Consider the following 10947-nt stretch of genomic DNA (forward strand, 5'->3'; position numbering starts at 1 on the left):
CTGCTGCCGAAAGCCGGCGAACCTGATTATCAAAACTTGCCTGCATTTTATGCACACACGATTTACTGAGCTAATTCCATGCATTGGGATGTTATACCTCTTTTGACAATTCTTGAATGCTCTGACTTGAAAGACAAAAATTCCTTTTGTGCTCGAAGAAGGCAAACCCATCAAACATGCCGTTGACAGCACTCTAGGCTAAGATCAAGGAACTGCAAATGATTACATGGCGTAAATCATGGGTAAATCTTAGCCCTTGACAAGATTGATTAAAAAGACTTAAAAACTCATTAACTGTATCCAGGTAGGAGGAGTCACACGCTAAGACACCAAAAGTCGTCGACGTATCTATAGAGCTTCAAAACCCTTCCCTCTTTAATTGTGCACCATGCTTTCATGAGACCTTGATTCTGGGGCGAAGCATAAGCGAGCAAGCGCGATTAGTACTAAAGCTGATCACACACAAAAAAAGCAGATGAGTGTGTCAGTCATCTGCTTACAAAATATGAAAAAAAATTTGGAGGACGCTTAAGCTTCGCCTTCAAGAGTGGGACGCGACAGCGTTCCCGTCGACCTGCCAAGGGGTATAAGACAATGCGCTACGGCACAGCGATCACTTACGATGCGCCCCGCATCGGACTTAGCGCCCACCTATCACGCGGTGAGCGTCGAGCAACGCAGCGTTTGGCGCGGCAACGAAACGTGCGCCTGAGCGAACGGAACGAACCAAAGAACTCGGTGTCTCGGAGGGGAAACGATCTACGCCAGCCAAACGTCGTGATCGGCACGGGCAGAGAGATAGATAGTAATCTAAACCGGGAGCACGGCGAAGCGTCGTCAGGGGAGAGGGAGTCCCGCGACGCGCCTGGCAGCGGTCCCAATGCGCGCGCGGCGCGCCTCCTGTCGGGGCAGCGCCGTACATTGAGAGGAGGGGGTCTTCTGTGTTTGCCGCAAGATGGCTCTGCGTGTGCGGAAAGCGCAGAAGAAATGCAGCGGAAACGCACTTCGCAACTCGTGTAATTGTGACTTCTGTACGTTACATGTTCATAATTACCGATATACACCGCAGTATAACTTTCCACGGCTCGTTTCGAAGGCAACACCGCATTCACTAGAGGCGCGTTTGCACCGCTTGGAAGCATCGAACTCGTGGCTGAGTGGTAGCGTCTCCGTCTCCCACTCCGGAGACCCTGGTTCGATTCCCACCGGGCCAATCTTGGAAGTTGCTTTTTGTTTATGAAGCGCCTGCCGTGATTTATCGCTCACGGTCAACGCCGCAAACGCCGACACTGACGCCGACACCGACGCCGACGACACCGGCTTTTCTGCGACACGAGCTCCTTAACGCTATCGCGTTAAAAAGCCACGTTACGGAGCTCATGCGCAGTGGTATCGTGCTGCGCCCAAGCGTGCGTCTGGTGAACAACGTCGGCTCCCGTCGGATAACGGCGAAAATGCATGCTCCTGACCTAGCGCTGCCGATGAGATAACTCCCTGCCGCTTCCTCGTCGCCAGTCACGATGTAGCCGACCTTATACGCCGAACGCATGCTTGAGAGCAGCAGAATATCTCTACGGAAGTGCTCTGTCACGTGGCTTTTTCTTCATATTTCGCCGGGTTTTTTTTTTTTGCAACCCGGAAAAAAAGGACTACGTGAGACGTATCGTGAAGAAAACAACTCGATCGGTGGTTACTGAAGGTGCTCTACAAATCTGCGTATCATACTTGGGGTCCTCAGCCAATAATTAAGAAATTGGGCAATTAAACTTAAATAATTAGTGAGTAATGGGGAAAACGAAAACTTGTCAGAGTTACTTTAGGCTGTTCGAATAGTATGCGTTTAGTTCAATTCGCTTCCGACGCGCCTTTCATTTTTAACTTCTTGGCTCAAGTTATATGGGATACCCTGTATTTGTGTGTTGTGGCACTGAATAAAAGTAGTTGTTAGTAGCGACTGAGCATGTGCTGGTGGGCTAGTTGGTTGAGCATGATTAAAAGACGGCGCCGAACAAAACAACACACGAAGAAGGGGAACACGAGACAGCACGTAGGCGCACTAACAACTGAGTGTTTTATTTCTTGACATAGTAATATATAGCTGCTGTCAAGTATAAAAACAACAAGAAATAAACAGGGCAGTCATCTGCATCGCACAAGGAAGCGAAGATACAGAATAACATTTTTAAGATACTTGATACTACTTTTAAGATACTTTAAGATACTTTTAAGATACTTTTTTGATACTTGACAGCAGCTATATATTACTATGCCAAGAAATAAAACACTCAGTTGTTAGTGCGCCTACGTGATGTCTCGTGTTCCCCTTCTTCGTGTGTTGTTTTGTTCGGCGCCGTCTTTTAATCATGTTAGTAGCGATTCTGTGTGTATCCCTCTCATTTTGTAGTCGTCCTGGTTTTAGCTATTCTCCTTTACTGGACATGTACCAACTCACCCCTAAAGAAGTTTTACTGAAGTTCTACCTTATCATGATGCAATAAATTTAAACTCCGGGAAATATTTCCATGCAAGCAGCTCCAGATGGAAACTTTCTAAAAGTAAATGTCAAGTCGTCTATAAAAAGAACAACGCAAGCAGTGGCATACAGAAAATTTCTTATCAAGCTGCTGTTGCACATGCTCTTCCACAGCGTCATCTGAAGCCAGAGCTGCAGTGGTTCCTGAAGACCATACAAACAATAACCGCGGTATTCATAAAGGCGCCTTTACGTGAGGCCACGACTTGTTGCGTTTCACAGACGCTCCAGCTGCCGTCCTTTGTCAAGTCGTTGCCAAGTCACGGCACGGCACATCTGGGATCGAGAGTACAATAGTAACTCGAACGGAATATCTTTACTGTAGTCGCAGAAAATTAGGCTAAACAAAAAGCGTTTGAAGTGCGCCTTTTAACCACCCAGAACAACGAAAAGAAAGAAATAACCTCAGAGAAAGTATAATCCAACGTGGGCAAGTAGACACTAGAATCCTAGCAGAAAAGCAAGCATGGAGTCAGAACTCAACGTTGCGTTGCATGCCTCTTGAAAAGCGGCGCCGCGATTCACGGCAGAAGAAAAATTGAAATTGATAAGCTTCGTTAATAAGCATAAGAAAGTCATAGAATGCAAGAAAACAGAGGTCGCGTCTCTGAGTGCGAAGACGCAAGCATGGAAACTGCTGTGCACGGAGTACAAGGCCCAGCACGGCATAACTACTCGCGACTTCAAACAATTCAAGAAGTGCTGGGGAAACTTATAACAGAAGTGGACGTAAGAAAAGTCAGAAGAGAAGCGAAAGATTTTGAAGACAGGTAAGCGTTCTGAAAGCAATATACTACACAGTCCTGGCATTTGTTTTTAAAGTGGAGATACACAAGAGCATTTGTACGGCGACTTCGTTATGGGTATGAAACGCCGGCAAGCAACGCGTTCAGCGTCGGAGCCCCGAAGCGGCACTATGGCGGCGTTCGTAGGCAACGCGCAGTTGGACGCAGCGCGTGGTGGAGCCAACGCAGTGTAGGAACATGCATTGTATATTACTGTAACTTTCGTATGCACTCCAGGGCCCGCTTGCACAAAACTCTTTAGTCCGGTCTTATTCTGATATTCAGGCTCAATCGGATATTATCGCAGGCTTAATATTCCCTAGCCGATAAGTCGCTTGAACGAAAGAGACTTGACGGGAACAAGACACAACATGAAGAGCGAAATGAGACCGGAATCTAGGCTGCTTCGAGCCGGCTTATCCACAAAATCTTATTCAGTCTTTTCCAACATGGCTGCCCTGTGGTTGGCCCGCCTCGAGATGCTCTCCGAGCACCTGCTGCGCCGCGAACGTGTGTTTCGCGACAGGACAAATCCGCTTGACGCTTCAGCGAGGAGGAGCTGAAGCGGCGCGTACGTTTCGGGCGGGACGGCATAGCATTTCTTGTCGAGTTCCTGCGCTCCGAGATCGAGAACCCGACGTGTCGGAGCAGTGCTTTGAGCGCTGAGCTGCAGGTGATGCTGGCGCTGAAATTGTTTGCCTCCGCTTGCTTGCTGATTACTGCCGGAGTTATGATCGGCGCCCACGAATTGACAGCAAGCGGCACGGTACGCCGGGTTGCTGCCGCCTTCGCGGCAGAGATTGGATCTGGTAAGCATGTCTCCAACCATCTTCTCCAACCAAACACTTCGTCCCGTTCAGACCACAGATATAAAGTTGCCGTCCCATTCTCCCGAACGAACAAGTATCATGATTCTTTTTTACCCCGCACAAGTGTCGACTGGAACCACCTTCCTGCTTCCATCGTTCAGATCACAGATGCAACTTCATTCAAAACAGCAGTGTACCACGCTATCGCTTAACGTTGCCTGCATACCATTGTCTGCATATTACATTGCTTTGTATGTACCACTCCTTTCTGTAGTGCCTTAGGGCCTTGAAAGTATGTATAATAAATAAATAAATAAATCTATTTTACACTCCCTGTGTTATATTAAACAGTTTTAGTACTGCGTCATGACGATAAGTGCGCAGCACGTAAGTGCTTTGCGGAACGTAGGAGCGCGTGTCGAATTGGGGCTTTTAGTGCTGCGAAATGCCTACGTGTGTAGAGGGCGAGCATTAGACGCCGGGCGCGTCGGAGCGCATTGGCCGCGTCCGCCAGTACGTCAAACCGTCGGTCGAACTAGGCTCTGTTTCTCTCGCTAACCTGATGTAACGCGCAGATGCGTTCCCGCTTCGTCGAACTTTAAATTTGAACAAGCTGCGCTGCCAGAAAATCAGCTGCCGTCCGTACGATGTCTCAAATGTTTGCACCTACTCGACTGCAACGAAGCTAACTGATTGCACGCACCGCGAAGGTGTCGCTCTCCGTGAATAACGTTTCCAGGCTCAAGCGAGCAGTTCGTGATTTTGTTCTTTCAAGTCGAAGTCGTGCGTAGCGGTGTGATGGTCAGCGCGAGATTAACACTATATACGTGTGCCTCCCTCAACATGTGCGCATGTGATTGTGTGCAAGCCCGCGCGTGACATCGGCGTTAATGTAAAGGTGACCACCCAAGTTTTCTTCCCAGTTGGCCTTCGCCTAGACAGGTGCGGGAAGCCCAAGGCTGCTTCTGCGCTGTAGCTGGCTTTTCGCGCGTTGTGGTTGCAATTGACGGCACGCATGTGCGGATGCAGGCTCCTGGAGAGCATGAAGAAGACTACGTCAACCGCCACTTTTATCACTCCATAAACGTGCAGCTGGTGGTTGACAGCCACTGCCGCATTATCGATGTCGTCGCACGCTGGCGGCACTGACGACGCGCGGATGCTGGCGAACAGCAGTGTGTCCGAACGCTTTGGCAGCGGTGCTTACACCGGCGTGCTATTCGGAGGCAGTGGTTACCCGTGCAAGCCCTGGCTGACCCTTTCGCACTACAAACACGCCCGGGAAAAGGTGCTACAACGCTGCATACCGTACAACGAGGGCGATGGTGGAGACGCAAATCTTGACGCTTCGGTCGAAAACAAACACAGGTGCCTGTAGTTGGTTTCGTATACACCGCATAGGGAGGTGAGCAACACATGAAAAGGTAAAACGCACACAGCTCTATGCAGTACGCGATTGAGCTCTCATGCCACCACGTAACAACATAACATAGGTGTGCATTAGTAATCAATTTTCATTGTTTGCATTCTGATTGTGCGGTTCAGACATTGAGGCATTAAAACAGGCTGAGTGAACATCTTCCTTAATTATTCCATGCACTATGGTTATTAGCAGCATATTTATATTGCGTAGCAATAATTTCACGAAGGCAGGTGCGCATCTGTTATTGCGCTTAAGTGCCCTGTGCTGCACACATTTTGTTGTGATATTCTGCCAAGTGAAAATATGCACTGCTCAATAGAAAACGTAACTTTCAGAATGTGAATGTACAGTATGCAGTTTACAGATAACAGCCGGAAAGACACGTAGCGTGATGGAGACACATTATTCAATACGTGCATGCTACTACTATGTTTGGGTGTGACTGTGCCAATTATGAGTGTCCCCTTGCCTTTGTAGGTCGATCGGGCAGCTGAAGCGGCGCTTCCACTGTTTGCATGGGGAACTGCGAATGGCACCTCACCGGTGCTCAGCTGTCACCGTCGCCTGCTGTATGCTGCACAACATTGCCAAGGTCCACGCATGCACTAGTGATGATGAATGCCTGCTTCCACCAGAGGTGCCAACTCCTCCCAGTGACATGGCTCATGATGGCAACACAGTGTGAAATGCGCTGGTGCAGCGACACTTTTCTCAGTGTAAGTATCAAGCTTTTTATGTAATTCTAAAATAAGAAATGGGGAAATATATAATTCCCTGTGTTACTGTTCTAACATATCGTGCCCTGGACTTCACGAAAGCCCTTGCTGAATGTGCAGTGCTTTTGTCATGATTGCTGACAAAGTTCGACAGTGAATAGGAACACATTTTATTTTGTTTGTGTACACAACAAAAAACTAAAAATTCAAAGGGAAAACAATTGCACAATAAAACGTGAATGTTAACAAAAAGTCCAGCAAGAAATTTACTGCTTAGCATTTCATGTATGTAATTAACCTCGAGTACAAAAGATGAGTGCGTATTTAAATCTTGTTCTTTATGTTAAAGTGGTGCATGTTGCCAGAACAGCACAAGTTGAGGTAGGGAATCATGGCACATGAAACCATATTATTTATGCAGGGAAGCCCATACATATAGACATTGAATACTGCTCCAAAAAGTGGTCACAAAACGACAGATATCACCTAAAGATGTTCTATTGCGTTAATGTGAAAACTGCGCAAGCGTATCGCAGTCGTGAAAATAATTTGTGATGTCAGTTCTAAACTAAATGCGCAGTAAAAATGCTACCACTGAGGTTACTGCCCCCGACATACACTTGTGTTACCCTGGACAACAACAATTCCCCATTTGATTATGCAATAGTTTTATCACGGTGGAGAAATAGATAGAAAGTGGATAGAAACACGGGCAGAGAAAAATCCTAAATGTCAAATCCCAAGCATAAAAACTGAGTACAAAAATAAACCTAGGCATTGTTAAGGAATACACCAGAATGCTTTCTGCTTCCTGGCATACCATATAGGTGTTCTAAACTTAAACAAGATGATTGTATCTGCAAACATTGCTCATAAGACGCAGCTGACACGTTGCCACAAGAGTGGAAGTTCAAATAAAAAATGACACGCCAAGCACATCATGAACGAAGAGACAACCCATCCACGAGACCTGCACATTGTTTCAAGAAAGGGTTGCAACCACACCAGGCACGTATCACCTAGTAATATGCTTTTGCCTCAGAGTGAAAACTACATATTCATATCACGTGTGCTGTGAAATGCAATCCCAGGCGGACGTAATTATCTGGAGCCTTAAACTACGCCGTCTCTGATAGCCTGAGTTGTTTTGGGACGTTAAGCCCCAATAAATCAAACCATATCATGGCTGGGAAAAAAGGGAAGCCCCAAAATGCAATGCGGCTCCACAAATAACAAATATGCAGCACAAACCTTACAGATAGCTTAACCTCAAATTATTCTTAACCTTTGTGCCAATAGAAACGTCATTACGAAAGATATGATTTATAAAAGATAATCTTAGGTTAAAAGCTGATTGAAAATTTTAAAAAAATTTTGGGACCACTCAGTTTCTTTCCCCACCATTTGCCATCTCATTGGTCTTTTCCTTGAGTTCAAGCTGTAGTTTCAAGATCTCGAGCTTATGCCGTCCTTGTTCTAGCTGAAGTACTTCCAGCTCTAACTCAGCTTTGCGCGCCTCTGTCTTTGTTCGTGCTTGTGTTGCTGCTAAAACTGCATCAGCAATAGCTCCATATTTGTTAATGACGACAACAGCAGCATCGCCGACTGCCTTCCAGCCTTCAGCTGCTTCTGACACTTTTGCTGCTGCAGATGCATCAGCTTCTGCTTCACTCAGTTCAATATGAACAGCTCTTTGTTTGCCTTCTGGGACAGCATATTCCAACTCAACATTTCTTCTATTAGGCTGGATGGCCTTCTGAGGGCCATGATTATGCTGGGCTGACCATGAGGAGTGTGGAGCTTGAGGTGCCACTGCTACTGCTGCTGCTTGTTGCCCTCTTGTGTTCAGGGCTGCTTGACCTCCTGCTGCTGGCGATGGCGCTGGAGTGGCGGCTAGTGCTGCTCCCACCACCACTGCTTCCAGGACAGTGTCATCGTGCAAAGACTTGCGTCATCTTGTTGTGGTGGGCTCCCTTGGTTGCCAACTTCTGAGCCAGCAGTGCGCCCTTCAGCTTCTGTATGATCCGATGAGTATAACATCGCCTCATCGACTACATCCAGAGGGGCTTCATAGTCCGTGTAAACCTCTGTCAGACTGCTGTTATTTAGCTCGTGTTGCCTTCGGTCATCAGCAGGGCTTGACAAAGGCTGGTCATCACCATCATCATGAAGCCTGTGTGGACGATTTGCACCTTTAGTGATCCTTAATATGTATAAAGAGGGGAGTGAGCAGAATGACAAACACTGACAGAAATGCATTTCTGCTTGTTTCAATGTGGCAGCTATGTGCAGAGCCTTGATTTCAGTCTGGTGAGGTTCCCTATTTCTATAGGAAGTGGTGAACATTATGGACTTGCATTGCGTTAACTGTGTTTTTGTCTTCGCTAAATGTTGAAATTGTGAAAATTTTCTTTTAAGGGCTTTCTCATAAGCAAATTAGGGCCGTTATGCACGATAGCAACTTATGAGTCATGTTTTTGAATGCACACACAGCAATCTAGTGATTTATTCTTGTCATATGCATGTGATCGCAGTCTTTAATTCTTGTGCTAGATTCAGTGTATCTTCATTCAGCAGCAAATACAAAAAATATCGGTTGCAATATTTCCATACCACAGCACTTTATTCTAGTGGTTGACATGATGACCATAGTGACTGCAGTTCATTGCATTTGGGGAGGATTTATACTTACGCTCCTAGATTTACAGCGTCAGGTATGGCCTCCAAAATTGGGTGATTTGCCCCGACGACGTCCCTGACAGCCTCCAGCAAGGCAGGCAGCTCATATTCGTTACTGCCAGTACCTGCACACATTAAGAAATGTTGCATTAGGAACTAATATAACCATTGCACTGTCTTAGAATGTTTATCACAAAGAAAACGTCACATTACCATGCCACACTCAGTAGCCATGCCCAGCAGCAGAGGTTGTTTACGGTACACTGCATTTAGATGCAAGACGTGACATTACGTTGGTTGCTTTATTCTTTTAATCCAAGAGATCATGGTAATGACTTTTGTGTTCTTGAACTTTGTTATGGCTGGCAAACACTATTCAGCCAAGAGGTGTTGTGCGTACCACCTTCCTACTTCTTTTTTAACCTTTGTGTATAAATATTACCTTATTGTTTTTCTTGCCTGAGTTTAAAATAAACTTTTTTTATATGTTGCTACCAGTGATGCTGGCTCGTATTCTCCTACATGTGTTCTTGCCAATTATAGTGTGTGGCAGGACTGCCAGTTGCTGATGAACTTCAATTGTATCACGGATGTGAAAGTCAGCCAGACAGACATCATTAAGCCTAAGTGAGCAGGCATTGAAAGTAAAAGAACAGCACAGACAGAAAAACAATCGCCGAAAAACAAACATATTTTCTTTGATATACTCTAAATGTATACAGCCATCTTTGTTTTTATATTTGGAAAAGCTATTCATCCCGTGCAGTCCTATTTATTCTCCAACATTCCTTTCTTGCATCGGTTCTATCGTCAAGGTTCGGTTTTCATCACAGTTACAGCCCTTCCAGTAAAAGTAACTTGTAATGAGGCACGCTTAACGGCATTCTTTTTCTTTTCCGAAGAAGTGGTAAGGACAGACGCTTTGCATACTCGGAACTCGTTACAATAAATTGTAAATTGAAGCGGCTAATAAATTCTGAGATCTCAATGTTGACCACAGTATAATACTGCTCAACAAGTAAGGAAGAATATTATCCCACAGAATGCTACATACCGGCCAATATTTTGGAGGTACCGAAATCCACGACTTTAAATTTAAACAGGAAGAATGTGGCTTTCTCTGCCCTCGTCGCGTTGTTGTCCATGAACAGCTGCATGAGTCAAATGTTGTGTACTTAGCGTCGCTTTCTCGCGTTCCTGTGCCAGGCGGTGTTCGTATGTATTACGCTAGACTGATAGAGGCGGGCCATATTTCTCTTGGTTGCGGTCGTATTGAGCATACCTGCTTAAGTTCACTCCGCGAGCGATGACGAAACGAGGCGTTACAAGCTTTGTGAAAATTGCAGCATAGCGCAAAACCATATTTTTCTGAATAGATGGTTTGAAAGCCGCGTGCCCAAGCGCTAGCCTTGTTCTGAACGCAGGTACTACTACCGCCGCGGACGCGTAAGGCGTTCGAGTTGTTCAGCCGTGGACAAAACTAAGCACGTCGCTGAATTCAAACAGTCATGACGCGTTGCCTAATTGAAACTGCCGGGTGTGGTGTATGCCCGAAGGTAGTTGACGATAGTGCGCTTTTGCATGTACAAACGATGTTTCTTCATTTTTGATAGGGAAGGCATGATTGCACTTAGAACGGAATATCGTGCTCCATTTACTTATGTCCGCACCTGCACATAATGGCCCGTAACAGTCGGTACCACAACACAGGTTTTACTGCAAATAGAAGGGATCACTTACCAGTGTGTCTCTCGTGCTGACGTACGCGCTGAACTGCCACCTTCAGCTGCTGCTTTAGGTTCTGCCACTGATTTTTCAGCTACTTTACTTGCCTCTTCGTTGAGCGATGCGAATTTAGTTTTTGGGTAACGTCTGCCCAAGCTTGCTCACGCTTTTTACTTGTCAAGCCGAGTTGAACTTACTAAATAAGGTCATGGTTTTCTCGCTTAAGATATGCACCAAATTTATTTTTCGTCTTCGCTCCAGTGATGGCTTTTGAGTC

The 10947-nt window shown here is 46.0% G+C and overlaps 1 pseudogene; it reads left to right on the plus strand.

Annotated features, from left to right (window-relative positions):
- Positions 1–3767: 3767 nt before the first annotated feature.
- On the plus strand, positions 3768–9439 carry LOC135914113 (putative nuclease HARBI1; annotated as a pseudogene).
- The last annotated feature ends 1508 nt before the right edge of the window (positions 9440–10947 follow it).

The sequence above is a fragment of the Dermacentor albipictus genome, unplaced genomic scaffold (genome assembly GCF_038994185.2).
Source record: "Dermacentor albipictus isolate Rhodes 1998 colony unplaced genomic scaffold, USDA_Dalb.pri_finalv2 scaffold_15, whole genome shotgun sequence".
NCBI classification, from domain to species: Eukaryota; Metazoa; Arthropoda; class Arachnida; order Ixodida; family Ixodidae; genus Dermacentor; species Dermacentor albipictus.